General features: G+C 42.0%; 1 protein-coding gene across 6 annotated transcripts in view; it reads right to left on the bottom strand.

The window, feature by feature from the left end:
* flrt1a (fibronectin leucine rich transmembrane protein 1a) overlaps positions 1–21,601 on the bottom strand; it is a 55,579-nt gene that overhangs the window by 7,241 nt on the left and 26,737 nt on the right. For all 6 annotated transcript variants that reach the window (XM_086057058.1, XM_086057057.1, XM_086057059.1 and 3 more), the window contains one exon: positions 7,684–7,911. The gene's annotated coding sequence lies outside the window, so the exon portion shown is untranslated. The remainder of the gene's footprint in view (positions 1–7,683; positions 7,912–21,601) is intronic.

Raw genomic sequence — 21,601 nt, 5'->3', positions numbered from 1 at the left:
AATTCGGTTCTACATTTAGAATTGCGTTCCGCATGTTGATAGATATGAAGACTTAAGAATACTCTTAATTATTTAAGAGATCTTGAGAGTCTCCAGGAGTTGCTAGCAGATGGTTCCATTAGCCAGACAGAGCTCAAGGCACTTTTCATTATCTAAGAAGGAAGACAATGCACACGAGTTTAATTTCATCATTTAGGTGAGACGAGGGCTATTTCTGATTGAAAAAAAAAAAAAAAAAGGGCTCCATAATGAAGTGTCACATTTTAAAAAAGTATGTATAATTAAATATTTTAGCTGTACAATGTAATGTGGAAGTGAATGTGGATAATCTGCATAAGGCGGAACTTCAACTAAATTACATTTTCACAGTAGTCGAAAGTAAAATAAATCAATATAGACACACTTCACGAGGTCAGCGAAGATTTTAGGTGGTGAAAAATTGCAGTCCAGCACGCTGAGAGGCGTTCTATTGCGCAACCGAAATATTAGCTTTTCAAATGTGCTCCAGTATCTAATTCCTTTCTGAGTGTTCGGTAAAATGCAAAGGTATACAATGCTGACGCAGTAATTGTTGGAACGGCGCAGTCCGGGTTGCTGCGATGAGATGGTTAGAGACAAAACCTCTTTGGCAATTCATATCTCACTTAAGATGAGGTTCTCAAAAGTGGTCAAGATGTCTTCCGCCACTTCACCCGGACCATACGAAAGGAACACTCCAAGGCCCGAGCGATTTTCTCGTGAGCAACGAGTGCTGTTGTCGCTGTTCGAAAGTGGCGGAGAAGCCCGTTGCACAATCGTGACTCGTGCGCGATATGCCATAATTCAGTTTGAATACAGCGCTTTGAAAACGGCTGCAGTCCAAAACCGGGACAATGACAATTTGAGCCCTTTAGACTTGTCAGCAACCAGGGTCATTAGTCAAACCTTTATGGCCCACACAGCAACTGACATGCTCGCGTTGTAGTATTGATTCCTTCACAAATCCCAGTGATCCGACAGAGTCCGTCAGCGCTCATGTAGATTATGGTATTCTCAAGGGTGTGAATAGAATAGTAGGTTGTAAACACAACAGTGGGGTAATTGACTAAAAGAACGTCGGTCGTGTTGGGAATTGATATCATAAATACGCAAGACATCTTAAGTGGGGTACACGACCATTGGAAATTTCAGCATTTTTTTTTTTTTTTTTTTTTTTCAACCTCGTGATTAAAGTCAACAAAAGGCCTCCCCCGGTCTGTTCAAGAAAAATGGACGGGCGTCTGACAATCGTGAACGTTAAACCTGTTCAATATTTATTTATTTATCGCAGATCCTCGCATGAGGTCAACACCGATTTCGGCCGAGCCACAAAACTAGAAACCGAGGACCCTTGTAGACTGGATCTGTCAAGATTATCCAAAATATTTCACAGAAATAGGTATTATAATATCTACGTGTATATAACATATATATATATACACACACACACACACACATAGTAAGACTTCAGCATATGTGACTAGAGAAATGTACATTATTTTAATCCCTGGGGGGGGGAAACATTTTTCTGAGCTATTTATTTTTGGGCTTTGTTTTTAGGTACTGTTTTTCAGAGAATGTATTTTCCTCTTTTATGGAATATTTTTTCCCCGTTTCTCAGAATTTTATTTTCAGTTTTTTTTGCAATATTTTTTTCCCTGTCATTTCAACTCATTCCCAAACTGAAAAAAAAAAAGTCATAATAACAAGGTCCCACAATAAATGACTCAGGGGGAAAAAAAAACCACAACTTTTTTTTTCTTCCCCCTTCAAGTAAATGAAAAATGCTTCCATTTGTGAGGCTGCAAGGATAACCCAGAAAAGAAAAGGAAATTGGTGATGCCATTGTGAGATACCACAGTCTTTTAAAAAGGACGAGCTGAGACCAATGGGGATAAATGCTGAAGACTGAACAACGATTCTCTGATTATGTGTTATTATCGTGATTATTATTATTATTATTACTATTCAAAAGAATGCCTTTATTTTACCTCTTACATTTGAGAATGTTGCCGAGAATGCACTTGGCAGCTCTTTGTGATGGTGGGCTTGTGTCGTATATGGATGTTTGTGGTTCAAAAGCACTTGAGCGATTGACTGGCCACGCGTGATGAATTTGTGGACACTGACCCATATGCGGACAATGTGCACATACAGTCTCTGTCTACATTTCAGCTGGGCGAACACGGGGACCACGGCGGTCTGGGATGTGGCCTAATATGCTTAGCAGACAGACAGTCGCCTCAGGGAGGAATACAGGACACCGGACGACCCCCCAACCTAATACTGCAACCCGAGACTGGATCAATTTGCGAATTAGTCAAAAGGCAACGATGGAGAGAGTGACAGAAAGAAGCTTTGAGCGAGGACCTTTAAATCCCATTCCCCATTAAGACCCCCGCAGAGAGACCGAACGAGATTTTAGATAACAAGAGGGGTCAGGAGATCCACTTTACCGACGGCAGGGAAAAGATAATAGCAAGCCCGCAGCTTATCTTACATGCAATGTTTGTGCATCTTATTGTTGATGGAAGGATTGGACATGTGGAAAGGAGGACGGGAAACAGGACAGTCAAGGGGATGACAGGAATAAATCAAGGGATCTGAGATGGGAAACATTTAAAAACGCCGGGGGTGCGCGGCCTTATTCATTTAGCTTGCGTGTACGTGGGTGTGTTCTCTAATAGCGTAGCCGTTTTGCAATCATGTACTGTACTTGGAGGGTAGAAAATGGCTTGAAATCGCCAGAAAAACAAGGCCTAAATGAGAACTACCATTTTCCTCTCGCCAAGCATGACGAAACCCTTCAATTTCCTTCATTGCATACAAATATTTGGAATTGTGTCGTTATTTTGTGCCTGAAAGTCCCCCATTTGTGACTCATGTTTTGCTATTCTCTGTATAAAAGAGGAACTCAACCCAAGATAGTGAAACTATTTATCTGTTGCTGTTAGATTGTGTCGACTGACTTACGGAGACCGCCATTTTTTTTTTTTAGCTCTTTTCACTCCCACGGGAATGCGAATTTGTAAGAACGACACGCGTTTAAACCACAATCATAAACGTCATGTACTGTACTTACAGAGTCAATCTGGATTCCTGGATTTCTTTTTGCGATGAAGTTTACTCTTGGCTACATTTTTCCTAATAATCGCTGTATATTTTCCATCTCGGCATGGTGTACACACGATTGAATGATGAAATCCTTCCACAATCCACAACAATCTCCCACATGACAAAATCCAATATCCCGCTGTATTAGCAAACCAAGTGCTACTTGTGCTTTCGGCTCGTGGCTGAAAATGATTTTGCCCGAATTGCACCACCCTTATGTTGATAAGTAAGACGGCTCCACATGAGCGTAGCTTCATGTTTGTTTGTTTTTTTGGGGGGGGGGAATGGGGTTAGGTGTTGCTTGTTTGCTGTTCTGAGAGCCCTTAAAGCCGAAGTCAACCCAAACATATTTTTTTCATGAATATGTTCCCAGCAGGCCCACTAGTTGAAACACGGCATTCTGATTCATTTTGCGTTTGTGGAATAAAGTGTTAATCCACTCGTTTTTAGCCATCTCTAGAGCGGCCATTTTGTCTTCTGTCGACTGAAAATGACATCACAGCTGCTCACAGCCACCCATCACGGCTGACCTGTTTGCTGAATCTGAGCCGTGATTGGTCGTTGTGAGCCGTTGTGATGTCATTTTCAGTCGACAGAAAACAAAATGGCCGCCCCCAGGGATGGCTAAAAACGAGTGCATTAACACTTTACTCCACAAACGCAATATTTATCAGAATGCCCTGTTTCAACCAGTGGGCTTGCATAGAACATACTCTTGAAAAATAAACGTTTGCGTGACTTGACATTTAGATCACGAGCACTGTGACGCATTACCGTGTTTCCCTGTAATCAGCAGCGCCACCGGTCGGCAACGTTCTCCCCGCTGCCGCTAAATTCTCGCATCTCTGTGTCTCTTCTCCGAGACGGGCAGATCCCAGGTAAATCCCTAACAAAAGGACGGTTGCTCCGCAGAGAGAAAAGATGCGTACGCGGAGGAGAACTAATCTGACATTGACTGGGCGTGGGAGAGGATTTAACTCAAACTGTACCACATGTAAACGCAACACAAAAAGGCGAGGACGCTTCCGCACCGGTCCCCATATAGCTTTTCAGCGTGTGCTAATCATGTTTGTTTGCCGGCTTGCTAGCTAGTGGGATTACGGGAGGAGAGCTTGCCCAAGCGCAATTGGCAAGAGCAATTTTAAGGACAAACACTAAACAGCACAAGAGGCATCCCAGCCGGTCCACTGATATTATACACCACTAAAGTCAGCGGTCTGGGGTTGCCATGGCTATGCCATTTAAGGTAAAATAACGACATAGTGGTGCTTTAAATATTAATAGGGTATTAGCGCACCTTCAGAATATGCCTCTATGGACACCTGATTACAGAATAGAGGATCTTCTTGCTCAGCCCCGTTGGTGTTTTACACTATCTTGGCAGACAAGCCGGCAAATAAACTTTAAGATGTGTCACTCCTGCCAGTGATCATATTTCACTCTTTGATCACCCTCTCTCTGTCTACATCCGGAGCTCATTTGGCTCGTGTTTAACGCTGCCGTTTGCGCGAACATAAATTAGAGGAAATTGTTTACTCTCAAGACGGTAAAAAGCTCTCTATTTTGAGAAAGTGCACCGGCAAAGGTATCTTCCTCCTTCGAGATGGGATTTATTTTTGGTTTTCTTCTTCGGATATCCAGCGAAAGGATGTCAAGGGAGCGGGCGGCATCCTGCTCTAATTGGTTCGATTTTAATTCGAAATTTTGCTGGGTAAAAAAAAAAAAAAAAAAAAAAAGATAACAAAACACCACAGTAGCAACCCGCGAAGCTTTAAGTTAAGGCTATCCTATTCTGTTATTTTTTGGGGGATTTACATTTGTGTCTTTCCTAATTGTGTTTTATCAACAAATTCTGTTCAAACTCCGAGGCGAAAGAGTGTTTGGCTAATTGGAGTGATGACGCATCCAACAAAGCACTCTTTGTTTCTTCCATAAATATACAAAGCACTCACATGTCTCTCCACCATGTCCTCTTTTTGTTCAATGTGCTTATCACTTGAATTTCATTTGGAACAGCCCAAAACATTTTTGGGGGTTCATTTCCCTGCATAATTTTCCGTGTTTCTTTTGTGTCTACAAAGAGGCCTCTCTTTATGTCAACTCTCTCCGAACGCAACGTTTGCCTGATCCCATTTCAAACAGCCTTTCAATCTTGCAAACTGAAATCTTAAGCAGAACAAATGGCTCGTCTTGAGAGGCTGAAACAATAAATGCCGGCAAATAACATTCAGTTACAATCTCCTTCCGTCTAATCAAATGTGATCCAAATGGAAACGACGGCAGTAATGTGACTAGGGAAATTAATGGCGTAGTCATTAAATCGATAAATCGAATTCAACTACATTTGCAGGAAACTTTTATTTCCGGGCGCTAGACACTGAATTTTGTCGTTTCAAGGTAACCGCTGTATGCATGTAGTTTATGTTAATGGCGACATGAATATTATCTTAGCACAATGTTGGAGCTGATTGTATGCGCTGTGGCGGAGATAGAAGTCGATTAATAAGCATATAAGCCGCCTTTAGGGCTCGGGGGGGGGGGGGGGTGACTTGACGGCATGGGGCTTTCTCCTGCAACGACTTTCATCCGCGCAACTTTTGTTATTGTCATCGTTTTGTTTTTTTTGTTTTTTTTTGCTAATCTTAAATCTGCCTTAGACGGTTGCTAAGCACTCCAAACGCACATCTTTCTTAATGCACTGATATTTATGAAATCCCATAACCTCACTTTCACCCCCAAAAACATGAAATCTGTTTGAATAGGATCAGTAGAGAATTATTGAATTTTCCAAATCCCGCCTGTGTGATCAAATAATGGATGGATGAAAACTGATTAGCGAGCAAGTGCAAGTATCAAAGAAGATACTCAAAGGAAGTTTGATTTTAGTCTGCTGCACTCATTTAAAATCATCTGCTTTTTTTCCTAGCCATGTGTCCAAAAACAGTTTTAGCTTTATTGATCACTGTCAAATGGGTTCAAATGGTTTGAATTAATCTCTTCACCAACAGTTGTCGCGTCTGTCATTTGTGACTCGATTCCTCGATTGACAGCCGATTAAAAGTGAGGTCAACGCCGTTTTGCAACCTTAAACATTCAATGGGTGTTTTACTTTGTCAGGGCAATAAAGCGAGAAGACCGCCTGAGAGCATTTCATTCTAAATTGCCATTTGTTGTGTTCACTTTGGCATTAAAGCAGCCCCCGTCTTTGTTCTTTTTGTGTTTTAGCATTATGCGTCACAGCACAAAGAAGCATGTATCAGCGGCGCTATGAATACTTGATGATCTCGGAGAACTCTTGTTGAGCAGCATTTACTACTCTCACCATCTGGTTGAAGGAAAATGTTCGCTACACAGCTTGATTACGATCACAATGTCCCTGTTACAAGTGCATTGCCTGTCTCCCCCCCCCCCCCCTTTTTTTGTATCACAAGAAACAATATGGCAGGATGACTGAAAACGTGACGGCACCAACACGTTTACACGATATCATTCGACCATTTTAGCTCAATAACCGGGATACTTGTCGATGCTAGCCTTATTTTTTTTCTTTTTAACCAGAATGAGAGACACGTTTTCTTGTTGAAATCTTTAGATTCCTGCTCAACGCCTCCTGATTGCCCTCGACACTCACATGCTGGTCTCCTCCCAGAAATCCTCCCACTAACAAAAGTTGTCGATATAAAAAGCTCATTTCAGTCAACTATTCATGACAATTCTGAAATTAATTGCCGTGGATTTGAAAGCTTGTGCAAAATAACGACCGTTTGATGCACTACTATCACATACAAAAAAGAGCAGTATGTTGTCAGGCGTGGAACTGCATTGAATCATATTGACCGCATGTTTTGTCCAAACTACACAAGTGGAATAAGAAAATCCACACCCACAATAACAAAAATTAACATTAGCTTATTTGTATTTAAAGCGGAAGTCAAACCCAAACATATTTTTTTCAAGAATGTTCCCAGCAGGCCCACTAGTTTAAACACGGCATTCGGATTAATTTTGTGTTTGTGGAATATAAATTAAGCAGCAAAACGCACTCGATTTTAGCCATCTCTGGGTGCGGCCATTTTGTCTTCTGTCGACTGAAAATGACATCGCAACCGTTCACAACAACCAATCACGGCTGACCTGTTTTCTGAATCTGAGCTGATGTCTGTTGTCATTTTGAGTCGACAGCAAGTGACAAAATGGCCGCCCCCTGAGATGGATAAAAACAAGTGGATTAGCACTTATTCCACGAAGCAATGTTAATCAGAATGCCCTGTTTCAAATAGTGGTCTTGCATAGAACATTCCTGAAAAAAAAAAAAAAAAAAATGCTGGCGTTGACTTCCACTTTAAGATTTGTGCAAGTACACCAAATTGTTGTGGGCAGCCAGTTTTTTTTTTTTTTTGGGGTGAAATGAGTTAATAAATCATGAATCCCACTTTTACATTCTTAATAATTCACACGTTTTAATGTACAATCTGCTCCAACATTACTAGCAAATGAGATCATTTTAGGATGGGGGGCGGAAAAAAACAACAACAACAACAACAACCATACCTTTCGTCCTGCGCCATTTGCTCGACATTTGCCCCCCCCACACACGATTCTTCAAAGTGTGCCAGCTGTATCATCTCCAGCTCCCGTCGACACATCGTCCATAAACTGTGATACACGAGGTGTTGTTTGGAAGTGTGTTGCCACTATCAGCCGCAGAAGCTCTCTGGAGTCTTTTTATTTCTCCCTTTTTATGTCAATGAGATGCCTCCGCTGGTGTCAGATGGCGCTCTGCGGAGAAAGTGATGGCAGATAAAATCACAAGGGGATCACAGCTGACCGTCAATGTAAATCAAGTGTCAAAATGTCACTTTCTGGAATGAAACTGTAATGGCATTACTGATCTCTCTGCAGGACATCGCCTGCCAAGCCCACACTATATGGCACATGTCATATACAGCAAACTCGTTTTTAGCTCTTTATTTTCGAGGGGAGGATTACATGATTTTAGTGTTCGACTTTCATTACGCTCTCATGAGAAATAAATCAAAAGTGTGTGCGCGCCGAAGCTTTGCGGGTACTTATTGAATTTTCTCTGTGTGTTTTTAACACCAATTATAAAAATAAACCGCCAAACCACTTGAAAATTCATTTGAGTTTTCCATCAAATATAACGCTGCCCTCATCTCTGCTCGGTTGATGAAAGCCTCTTCATAAAAGTCCTCTCAAAGTGAGTTCAAAGAAACACTTCCGAGTGGGCTATCTTAGCTAAAATATGATGATATCACAGTATTCAATCAATATAACCTTCCTCAACGAGTTTGCCTCCGACTTCAAACAAGCCTTTGGTGCAGCTCGCGCATTTGTCACTCGTACTCGCGGGTCTTTTGGGTGTATCTGACAAACGACGACTTTTATATAAATCATTTGAGGAGTTAAAATACTTTCAGATCAACGTTCGGCTAAACCGAGATTCATATCGAGTCGAGAAACATGAACATGTCGGGAAGGGAATTGCCCTTGTTCCTAGCATATTCAACTATACAGCAAATGGAGTTACACAGTCAACAGAAAGCGAGAGATTTCCATGGAAATGTTGTTAAAGCAGAGCACACTGCAGGTACGCATCCAGACCGCTTGAAAACACAACAATGAAGAAAGAGTAGTGGTCACAGAAGAAGCTAAGCTGTTAGCTTTTTTGCTAATTACAAGGCTATCGGCTATCGTCACAAACACAACGATCGGACGAACTGAGGATTTGCGACTGGAAGTAAAGTTGGACATTTACTGTTTCTTGAGCAGGTAGCGGAGGAGGAAAATGATCTTCACACCCCACACCACAGAGTAGTTGGTCATGATCATCTTTTCCAGACACTGTTCTTAATATTTAAAGATGCTTATAAACCGCAAGACCATCTTCAAAGACGCAGCTGTGAGCCTGTCACATCAGCTCTCCCAACTTCCTAATTTATTTGTAATTTATTCTTCATTGTATTTTTCCCATCTTTTTAAAAAAATAATAATAATATTTACCATTTCATGTTTGTTGCGCATCAAGTTAATCTGTTTTGTGCCATTTTCAACCATTATATTTATTCTTACAGAATATCAGTGCATGTTTCTAAAAGCTCCGTAGTCACCTTTGTATTTTCCAACACTTTTATTCATTTTGTGTCACGCTTAGCTCCATTTGAACCATTTACAGAATTTTAGCGGAGACATTCTTTGGCGGAGAATACTGGCGCTCGCTGATGTTGTGTGCGCCTGTGGATCAGCAGCTCATTCACAACAGTTTCGTTGCCTCCCTTATTTGTACTCTTAGATTTTTACACTACGCCTAACCATTTGTGCCATTGCAACATTTTAGCCGTGATATTTTGTTCATCACAGAATACTGGCGCTGCACGGCGGTTTGTTGCTTTTTCTTTGGCTTTTATTCTATTCTGTTTGGAAAAATGGCGGGACGTGTTTCACCACCGGTTGTCGAGCTTCAACAATGACATATGAAGCAAAGCGATCCAAACGAAGTATCATTGCGATGTCGCCATCAGGCGGCGTCGTAATGCTGTGACCACATCCACACACACACACACACACACACACACACACACACACACACCCAAGCTGACCTTTTGATTGGGCACTCTGACTCACAAGCGGGGTTGCGTGTTTCCAATTTTCTTGTTGAGATCACCCATTGGATTTCTGCCAAACGCCTCCCGATTGACCTTGACACTAACCTGCTGTTCTCCTCCCAGAAATCCTACCATTAACAAGAGCCGTCAATCACCGCGGCATTGGCGCACTCAATCCCGAGCGGGTCGCTATAGCTGAAATTGCAGATGTGCCGTGTGTAAAATGTGCTGACTCAGACGGACTCTTTGTCTGCCATCTGGGATGCCGCAGATCCGTTCTGGCTGAGAAAAGTCAAGATAGTTTGCCGTTATGAATTCTTTAAAAAAAAAAAAAAAAAAAAAAAAAAAAAATGGTCACGGGAAACCATACGAAGGTCTCATGAAGAAGTTTTCGAATTCTGTATCATAAATAATTTATGGAGTATTTGGCTGCAAATGCACATTCATCTGATGGAATCTTTCATCTGTCATCCATATAATCTTGCTGTCTATGTGTGTGACTGGCCTATAAAGAATGTGGGTGTGGCGTGCTTATTTGTAGCCCCCCCTTTTTTTTTTTTACATGGTGGTTAAAGATGATTCTAATTCAGACTGAATTAGAAGGGGCCAAATATAATGTGCCCGTGTAAAGCGACAGACCGTTACTTTATATGGTGCGCTAAACATGGACTTCACAGTGGTTTCCTTTCTAGTCCGTTTTCAGCCACTGTTTGATTAAATGAATGTTTCGGGTTTGAACAGACATCAACTTTTACTGGAAATCGTATTTCATTTTATTTTTGGATAATGCAGTCATTCTCAAACCTTTCACACCAGCGAACCTACCACCCAAAAATACTGAGCACTCCTATTTTCCTATATTTAGGTGCAGTGTTAAAGTTAAATACAACTGAATTGTTCTTGTGGAGTGATTCTTTTGCATGCTACCAGAATGAGTCCGAATACCACTATTGGTACTCGTACCACACTGAGGAATATCGCGATAATTCATTCCGAATTCATTACGGATGGGTGTTCTGTCCTATGTGAAAATATCTGCTGTGAAGACGGGAGATTAAAGAAACAAAGCTAGCGGTGGCCGAACGCTTTCACAGCAAGCCCAACTGTTAAAATTGAAAACCTCTTTCGCCATTTATTTGAATAATGGTGAAACCTGTGCCGGTGTGTTCTACAGGAAGAATAGTAATTACTTGTAAAGTCTCTGAGGAACCTTTGTCTGTCTGCATGTTTAAAAATGGTGCCAAAGAAATGTTGTGAGTAAGGACAGCATGAGGTGTGTCCCGCCGGCTACGAAACGTGACCGCATGGAGGATGGATTAGCTACTATGTTAGCTGTTAAACTTGGTCTTGCAATTATTAGTAGCAAGTGGCGACTGCATGAAGGGAAGAGTAAATGAGGGAACAGATGCTGGTGATGTTTAACACCCTCCGCCCACCTGGCTCCCAATTCCAACTTTACATTTAATACAGAGCATTGATTCAATTACGAAAGCATCCCTTTTTCATGAGGGTCATCTTAAGCGTCACAAATACACGGGGACGATCACAGCTGACTTTGGGCGACAGGCCGGACTGATCGGCAGTCGGTTGCAGGGAACATGTCGACAAATAACACTTAACACTCAAATTCGTACTTAGGGCTGTCAAAATTAAAGCATTAACAATGGCGATTCATTTAAATTTCATAATGCACTAAAAAAAAAAAATGAACTCAGTTAACTCCGTTTTATTTACTTCCTGTAGCAGCTGACATCTGCTCACTGTGCAGCCAAACTTACAAAGACTGACGGACTTTGACGTAGTTGTACGTCTTTGGTGTATCGTTCAACAGTTGTATTTTACAGGAAAAGAATCGTATTCAAGGATCAAAGAAAGCTATTAGAACAGTCTTGGAATCGAAATATACTTTTATTTTTTTCTCCACATTAATTCCAAGATTTTACTCAAGTAAATATCGGTTCCAAGCGTCGTCAAAAATTGAAAGTTGAAAAATGCGATTAATCGCAATGAATTATGGAAAATTTTGCGATTCATTTTTAAAAAAATTGTAATCGCTTGACAGCACTAATTCGTACACATGCTAACCTAACATGCATTTCTGGGATGGGTTTTTGAACTGATTTATCTGCTATTTATAAAATGTTGGTCTGCACGTGTAAAAAAAGAGCATCAGACAGTGCTGTAGTTTGTCTACAATGTTATCGCTCTCAATGACTAGCGACTTTGAATTTTATGAAATCGCTGGGGGTGACTGACTGGGATCCGAACAAAGTCAGGTGGATTTTCCGATATGGCAAGGAGGTTATCAGGACCATTTGCGACTAAATTGAAAACAGCAGTCCTCGTCTATTGAGCTGCCTTTCGAATTTCCCCCTCATGAGGCTCAACTTTAAAGGCAGCATTATTTCATGCTAAGAACCACTTATCGCTTGTAAATTATGTACAAGGCCATTTTCAGTGAATGGAAGCAAAACATGTCAGTGACCAAAATCCATGGAAACCTACTTCAAACTCTCACTGGGTCATTCTATCTGCAGGTCATTTAGATAATGCCATGCAGGTAGCTCATCTTATATGGGATGATTGTTAAATAGATACTTAAATGAGATTAAATTAAATTAAAACAACGCTTTTGTAAGGAAAATTACGGAGGCTTTTATTAAACGCGAGTTTATTATTTTAGTTAGACCACTATATGCTGTTAAGTCTTGTTATTGTTTTGCTTGTGTGTTCATTTTTCCATCGGCAATAATAATTGTCAGTGCCCGGGCCTCGTCTAGGAATTCCTTAACGTACAAAGACTAACATACTGTGCATACATTGCCTTGTTGTTGCTAAAAGAGTGGGTCCAAACACAATTTTCTCGTGTTTGCTAAATAATGAGAAAAGGTTTCATATTAGTGTTAATATTCAATAGATAAAATGACAAGGCTAGCAATGTGGGGAAAATGTCCAAAGGAGTGCAAGAGAAAAATATGAAAACGGGAAAGTCCAATATTTTCACTTGGACACCCACCGAGAATCTGGCAAAGTACAGCGACTTATTGAATCGTAACTGCGCCCCTGAAAAGTGAAACACCGTCATGACAAATATTAGCTGCCAGCAGGTTGAGGAAAACACTTGCCGGGGCCGCTTGAAAATGGGATTTAATGGCACTCAAACATCTTTGTGTGGAGTTGCTGTTTTTTGTCGGACTAAACGTCTAGTTCCCGTACATTTTTTTCCCGTTCTATCTTTGCGGTGCCATGAATGAGCTACAGCGTGCGTTGGATGCCAATGTTATGAAACCAAATATTGTTTGAAGAACACGTTGAAGATCCGGCATAATCTGCATTTCCTAAACGGCCTGCTGTCTAAACGGAGGATTTTGTTGCACAGGTCTGTTATTACAGCACATCCTCATAAAAGATTCAAACGTTCACGCCTGCTGTAAGTGGTTTGTAGCTCACTGTGATTTTACAGTGATAGATGTGCAGAAAGCGACGCTGAGATGATTTGACACACACACACACACACACACACACACACAACCGCTCACACACTCCTCTCACACACAAGAGAGCCAGTGACGTGATCAGACTTTTAATGCGGCAGCACATAATGTCTATTCAGTGACGGAGGTGGAAGAGAGCAGTGTAGTCTGGGATGTCAAAGATGACACATTATGGGGGTGAAAAGCGGCAAATGCGATGAATTCATAGGAGCAGTCGGCTTGGGCATTTCTTTGTCATTAGCCTGAAGTGTACTCGGGCCTTCTTATTCACCGATTGGCTGTTTGACTTTTTTTTTTTTCTCTTTTAAGGCCCTTCCTCAATGACAAGTGAAAGAGCGTTCTCTGTTCTCATTTCAACTAAGAAGTACATCTGTCCTCATAAGAAAGCTTTTACATACTTAATTAAGAGATACTAAGATGCAGTGTGTAATGCTAATTGTACTCTTTGCCTCTATCGCAGCTTTTAAATTGTATTCAGGATCAATCGCTGGGACTCATGGTTTTTCCTATAACGTGGCCCTTTCGACGTCAAGGCCCACTTCGGCACTCGTGGCCGTCCGATTTGCCCTCGCTATCCGTTCTTCCTCCACGGTGCTCATTCATGAGATCTTTTTTATTTTCATCCTCAATGTTGCTCATTCAGGGCAGACAAGAAGGGAGGAGAGGGCCAAAGAGAAAAAAAAAAAAAAAAAATATATATATATATATATATATATATATATGGATAAAGGGCAATAAATGAGCCGGTACGGGGAGATGCTAAAATACAGGAAATATGGTGCCGCTTTTACCCAAACACAAATATTGGCAGGGACTGAGCCTCGGGAGCTGGCCAGTGAAACTAATGTAAACATGAAAGGAATATAGAGTGGCGAGTTAATAGGGGAAACTGTGGAAATGAAGTGGAGAAAACAGATGAGGAAGAAGGCAAACAAAACTTTGCAGCAGACGCGATGCGATGTATGAATGTTATTCACTTTTTAAGGGCTCTTAGGTTACTATGGCAACCCTGGTGATTATTAACATTACGTCCTTAATTGGCGCCATGTTGACCGAGTGATGAGCACATCCAACTAAGCGTTTCCGGCCTCCGTTTCCTCTCGTCTCAACTACTAAAGTCCGACCTGTCGATCGAAAGCACTTTACAAACGGCGACCGCCCCACCATCATCACACCGCGGGTGTCACTGATTAACAGGTCGACCTCTAGAGACATTAAGCGATTAACCAAACCTTAACTATATACTATTTACCATGTTCATTTGAAAATACATATAGTACATATATTTTGAAATATTTTATTTAACTCATTCACTTCCAGAGCCTCTTTTAGCCTAACGTTTGAAAAACTTTGAAAAAAATATATACATACATAAGTTCCTGGAACTGAATGGATGGACTGTGAAAAGACAAGTCAATTCGTCAATGAGTTATTAAAAAAATAAATAAATAAATGTAATTTCATACTGTATTTTGTCTTGGTGCACGGTGGGGCGGTGTCCTAGCGCCCTCTATCGACTAGCCGCCGCCGCTCATACGGTAGTTTGGTGTTAAAAGCTAGCAGGTGTTCCAAAATTACAGCTCCGAGTCGAGTGTACCGTTTTACAAACCAGCTAAATTCCAAATGCTAAAGTGGCAAGCGTTAATTCACCCATTTTCTCATCTCACGTATCCTCACGAGGGTTCATGGTCGAGCTGGAGCCTATCCCAGCTTTGGGCGGGAGGCGGGGTATACTCTGAACTGATCGCTAGCCAATAGCAGGGCACAAATAGACAATAACAAACACACTCCCACACCTATGGTCAACTTGGAGTCCTCCATTAATATGCGTTTTATTGACAACACTCCGCACGGAAAATAACCAGACGGGGCACCGGGCAAGGCTGGGCATATTAAAAGTCATCATCTTTGAACATTAATTAAAAGTTAACCACAGATGAATTGGCGTGTGATAAATTGTTTCCCTTACCATAAAACTGTGCATGCGTCCCAGAGGGGATGGAGGCCACTAAATCTGTCATCCGTGTTTTTCATGCCCTCTGCTCTTGACAGTAATGAGCCAGGCTAGTTTGATTGGCTTTTCAGCGGCTGATTAAAAGTAGTTCCTTCTAATGCATGGATTTACGTCGACGTTTCATGTGCACAAAATCGAATAGGCGCAACAATGCGGGGAAAGTGATGATTCCTTTTCATACTTTGACAGATTATGCGTATTTGGGGGTTATTCGGATTTGACTAAATACATGGTTTTTATTCCAAAATAAAAACAACATCATTATAGTCATTCAACGACCACAATAATAGCCGCTAATGCTGCAACCTCCACTCACAGACCAGGATATTACTTAAAGCCAGACAACCTAATGAGATCCAAAACAAGAGTTCTACGCCGTCGTTATTTTGGGCCAATTACAACGCATGCTCCTGAGGAGTGGTTTATAACATTTTGCTATTTCTGTAAGTACGAGTCATCACAAGCAGGTCTCGATATAGTCTCAGCGAGATTAATGCAGTGTCGCCCGACACCACAGTCAACCACGATAATCAATTCATTAGCTGTAACGATGATTTGAAATGTAAACATAAAAATCCACGCTAAATATGAATACCAAACAAGAAGAAACAATAGCTGTACCGAATGTTGCGTTCATAATGGACGACATGCTTTTGAGCAAGCACAAAGCTTGATCACACGTGTTGCAAATCCGCCGAGGTGGAATCGGCATGAGACGAATCGTAGACGCGCACTCGCGGCCTTGGCTGCCCACAAAGCTCCGCTAATCATGGCAGCCTGTCACGGACACGCCTCCTCCTCCCCAGAGAAGGAAGCGTCATATTGTTGATCTTTGCAGTGCAACCTCCATATAATGTACGCTCACTGTACATACACACGTGCGCAGCCCCCCCCCACACACACATATACAGTAAGACCTGAAACAATGTTCAAACATGCCCATGCTTTCTGAATTATTTTTGTATTCCACAAACACACTCTCATTGCAATGCTGTATAAGAGCAATTGATGCAATGACTGGAAATAAACAGGCAATTTACGTGCTGGACACCTCACTGCTCTACAAGCACACACACACACACACACACATCGCATATGGACAATCTCACAATGGAGCAAGGTGGAAAAAGGGACAAGGTCAACATGCGGCGGACAAAGAAAGAGAGGAAATTAAGTAAAGAGGCACATAGCAAATCCCGAACAGAGACTAATCACACGGATGAGTCACTGGACGGCTCGTTTGGTGACAAATTTACAGCCCGGCAAGAACACGGCAGATTATATTAGCACTCGGTGGCCATTTTTGGTTATGACTGCTTGACAACAAAACATGTTCCTTCATGTCCTCGTGGCGAGCTCACTCTCCCTCTAACATTACTCTCCAAAATTCTTCCTTTCAATTTGAGTTCAAAAAAAAAAAAAAAAAAAAAATGTATTTACTTACAGAAAATTCCACACTTTATTGATGGCTCGCCCTTCACTCACAAACACTCAGCAAGTTCCTGAAGCTTCTACAGGCCGCTGACCAGAAAACATTTGACCGCTTTTTGACCGTTTCCAGAATTGATTACCATGTACGCGTTCGGCCATGCTTCACTAAGCAGTGTGTTTTGCGCGCGTCTTTCGGCTGACCCGTAACGGCGCTAATTGTTAAAACGCAAGCTGTCAAAATGTGTGCTTTGCTCGCCGTCTTCCGCACTTGACTGCGTTAATCTGATCCCACTCGGTCCTGTTAGCATCTGTTGGGAACAGTCATCCCGCATGAATATTAAAAGCTCACGGCCAAGTTCTGTATGCAACAGAGTTAATAATAAACGAGGTCTAATAATTTAATGGATCTGCATGCTGACATATCCCGAGGGCTGCCCTTACAGTCGGCGCAAGTGGTAGTAATAAGGAAAGAGCACGCAGCGTCGAGTGGGACTTGACAAATGGAGAGCAGCAGAAACAAAGACAGCCAGGAGAAACATTACTTTTCTGTGGCAACCTCCATTGTGGATGGAGGGTTGTGGGGGGGGGACAGGTTGCTCAGATGGCCTCAGATTATCCACAGTCCCCTGAGTCTAATTTTATGAACCCGGCAAAAGTCAAATTTGAACAAGGTGACATTCCAAAAAACGTCCAAACGGAGTATTTTTTTTTCCTCACTAGCATCCGTATAGCAGCTTGTAAATTTTCAGGAAGCTGGAATATCACTCAGTAGAGCAAAGACCTCCATGAAGGTTGAGCTGTTAACACCCTTGTGTTTGTTCAACCACACGGTAGCGACTAGCGGTCTCTACGATTAACGGCACGTACATTGACAACAATGCGCAAGTAGATGAAACTGAATTAACATCTCAGCCATCCATCCAACCTCTATAATTGATGTTCCTGTTCAAGGGTTGCAGGCAGCTGGAGCCTATCCCAGCTGACTTTGGATGAAAGGCAGACTAAGCCCTGCAGTGGTCACCAGTTAATCACAGAGCTCATACAGAGACTGACAAGCGTTCTCACTCATATTCGCTCGAGTCAGGTGAATGGATCACCTCGCCATTAGTAACTGCCACATAAAATCGTCATTAAAGTGCTTGTAAAGTGTACATGAAAATGTCTAGTAAATTTGACACACCACAGAGAAGAGTGTTAACAACCTTGCCAAATTTGGGGGAAAAAAAAAAAAAAAAAAAAAAAAAAAGAAAAAAATCAAACATAAACTGAGGCTTCTAAATTGTAAAAAAAAAAGAAAAAAAAGAAAATGAAGCTTATGCCTACGTGCTTGAGCCAGAAAATGCAGTATATCCGCTTAAAGACTCAGACGGCTAGAATATATCCCACGACTTGTCACGGGGCTCAGGGTCCTGGTAACTTCTTCAATCTGCATATTAATCTGGGTTTTCACAAAAAAAAACTTAATGGGCTCTCCCTTGAAGTTTAATGAAAATGGGTAGGGTAAGGTATCATATATCATATCGTATCATAGAGAGGTGGGAATCTATGGGTACCTCACGATTCAATCCAATTCCGATTCAGAGTCCCACGATTCGATTCAATTCCGATTTAGAGGCCTATGATTCGATTCGATCCCGATTCCGATCACTACATTGGCTTACATTTTTTAGTCCACTGGTACACTGGTACCTTTTTTAAAACAAAAAAAAACCCTCAAGAGCAAGGATTTATATTCCACACTTTGACTTGGCTTGGCTCGTATGAACTTTAGCTTGTTCCGCCATCTTGTCACGTATTAGCTTAGCCTAGCACAGACATCTGACATACAAACGCACTTAATTGCGCATACTTTTATTTTATTTTTTTATGCTTTTAGTTTCCTTTATTTAAACTTTAAATATCGATTATTAATACCTATGAACCGATTCAGAATCTTTTTAATGCGCCGAATGATGCATCGAAAAAAACAATTATCGTTCTCCACCCCTAATATCATACACACACATACATACAAGTGGACAGCGGCGTGATTCGAATAATTTACGGTCCAGTTATTTCCACCTCTTTACACTGCAATTTCTGCAAAGCAGCATGCATGTTAGCAGGGTTTGTTCCATCTAAATGGAACAGGGGCCATAATTATTAATTGCATCTCCAGCAGCGACAGTAGAAAATGGCGTCTGTGAAAATAGTGCGTGTTCTTCAGGGGCTATAATGAACAAAAATGGTCCTTAAAAGGATCATGATACGTGTTCGAGTCTTTGGTGTGTAGGAATATCTTTGCTTGCTCTCCATCCACTGATGTACGACAAACCCCACTTCGTACCAAACGTCCACTGCAGTGCCTCTACTTCATTGACCATAGTGCAATACCCCCCCCCCCCCCCCCATTAGCCATCTCGCAGATTTCACCAGCGTAAGTGAGATTAGCTTCCCTTATCTCCTTGTGTCCTCTTTTTTGCAGCTCCCAGCTATAAAGCTTCGCCCTGGTCACAAAAAAAAAAAAAAAAAAAAAAAACCTCAACATCACAACAGTTTATTTTCTCCTTGTGCAGTGGGGCGCCTGCCATGGCCATGTGCCTAATCGCGATTGACCTGTTGAAAAAAAATAAAAATAAAATACATGCGAATAATTTTTCGAATGAGGTCAGAAACTCTGAAATTCAATCGGACGATAGTATTTACTGCAATTTTCTAAAAAGCTCATTAATCATACAATGCGTTGTAAATACGGACACACACTGTACATATTTCACAGGTGACGTCCGCATATTAACCGGCGTCAACTCCCTGTGACGTTTTCAGTGCGAATGAATGAGCGTCGCTTCATTTCACTAAGCGAAGGTCTGAAAGAGACAAAAGAGGGAGAGCGCGGCTCAAGGGGCAAGGGAGGGAGAAGAGGTGTTGCTGCGTTGTGGGGGAGGTAACGAGTGGCGGCGGTGAGCGGGTCCATCTGGGCTGCTGGTTACAGCTCCCTGACAGGGCGTCCACGCTGCAAGATGTGTCGCTGTAATGTGAGCTAGCGTGGGCGCTTGCAACAGGCTCTTATGGCTGCAACGATGCCGTCTCGCGAGTCGTGACGCAGCTTTGGCCCTTGAACAAAGCAAGGGTGCGGTTTCTCTCCGCATGTGCGAACGTAGACGCAAAATATAACGATTTTGACAATGTCATTTTCTTTTGAATTCGAAAACACGACTACATGCAAATACATTCCCTGCACGCAAAGGAGGGTGCTACGTGCCGTGACATCACTGTACAAAGTCAATCTGGACTCATCCGAACGCACGACCATCGCTCATTGTTCTAGAGTCCGGCCTTTTTTGCATCCCGTAAAATGAAGCATTTTTTTGCCCATTTCATTAGGCTCGCCGCTGAGTGCTTTTTGCAGGCTATATACAGCATGGTCCCAATCCCTTGAGTGCTTTTGGAAACGCTCTCTCTTTTCACTGTTAAACAGAAATGAGTTCTACTTTCCCCAGTTGCGCTCGATCTTCAATCACGACCTTTACTTCATTAAACACGACAGTTCACCGCTAGTTTAATCAAGGTTTAAACAATGACTTGATTCACTCAGTTGCAGTAAGTTGTTTGCGTCTCCGTAGGCGGAGAGTTTGACCCTTCTGCACGAGTGTAATAACTTTTGCACAACCACGCGAGCTTTGCGTTTCTAGCACTCGTCTAGCGTCACAAGTTGGGAAAATGAAAGAACGGTGAGTGCCGGGCTGCTGTTCAGCTCTGCTACACCGACATACTCAAGTTGGATGAAGCGCATTGCAAGTCGTCACTGAGTACAAGCTCATCTCTTTTGTTACAGATTCTTTCTTGCAAAAGCTCCGGAGTTCCAGAGCAACAAGATTGGCTGTATAGCAACAAAGGACATGCTCACTATATTTTGGTGGAGAAGAAACAATTCGGAATCTATTGTTGTTCATCCCCTAGGAAAAAAATAAATAAATAAATAAATAAAAAATAAAAATCCAGTGGTGGCAAGAGAGATACAGAATGTGTGTGTTCTATCTATCCATCCATCCATCCAATAAAAGACGATTCAGTACGTATCTTGGTATAAGGTAGCCGTATCTTGGTATAAGGTAGCCGTATCTTAAGATAGCCGTACCTTGGTATAAGGTAGGCGTATGTTAACCCCGGTCAGGGTTTCAATAGGGAAGATGTTGGGGCCCTTCATTTTCTTCGCAACCACCATGTGTAGATTGAGTTGAAGCTTCCTTCTTTATCATATTGCTGACAGGGGTGTACGACCACAGCATAGCGATGCCCAAATGTAAAGTCTCATGCATTCATTCCGGCCGCATTCGAGTTTATTGGACTCAGGTTGTAGTTCAGCACCTCGCTTGTGAACCGTTTCACTGAGCTTTCTCTGATGGTCTGTGAATTATTCATTTCAAACATGATTGACTGGCGGATTGAATTACGGGACAGATTGATCGGTGGGCTCGTAAAAAGCAATCCCGATGACCACTGAAATCCAAGTGTGACGTAAACGACCGGAGGGCGAAGCCACTTTTAACGCTGCCATGTGCAGTGCAGTTTTGCCACAACACAGCCCTGAAATGTTACTTTTGGTTTGTAAAAATGACTTTCACGAACGGGGAGAGAATTCCTGCCGGCACTAATGGCACATTATTTAATGACAGATGGGCATCAAATTCCATTTAATTCACCTTTCATAAAGATAACAATAGTTAATTTTTCATCGTATGTTGCGTGCGAGAGTGAATTTTCAAAATCTTTTTCCTGTGTCGGTTGCATAAATGACAATAGGATGGGAGGACAAGGGCAACCCAGCAATTTTGCAGACTCGGGTGGTAAACGGAGGCGGGACACGGGCGTTTATCACCTGAGACTCATTTCTCCTGCGCTGCTGTGTTGAAAGCTGTCGCGCGGTC

This window comes from Filicampus tigris, chromosome 17 (genome assembly GCF_054856515.1).
Source record: "Filicampus tigris isolate MCC_2025a chromosome 17, RoL_Ftig_1.0, whole genome shotgun sequence".
NCBI classification, from domain to species: domain Eukaryota; kingdom Metazoa; phylum Chordata; class Actinopteri; order Syngnathiformes; family Syngnathidae; genus Filicampus; species Filicampus tigris.
Note: the sequence above shows the minus strand (reverse complement) of the source record. Positions and strands in the feature narration are given on the sequence as shown.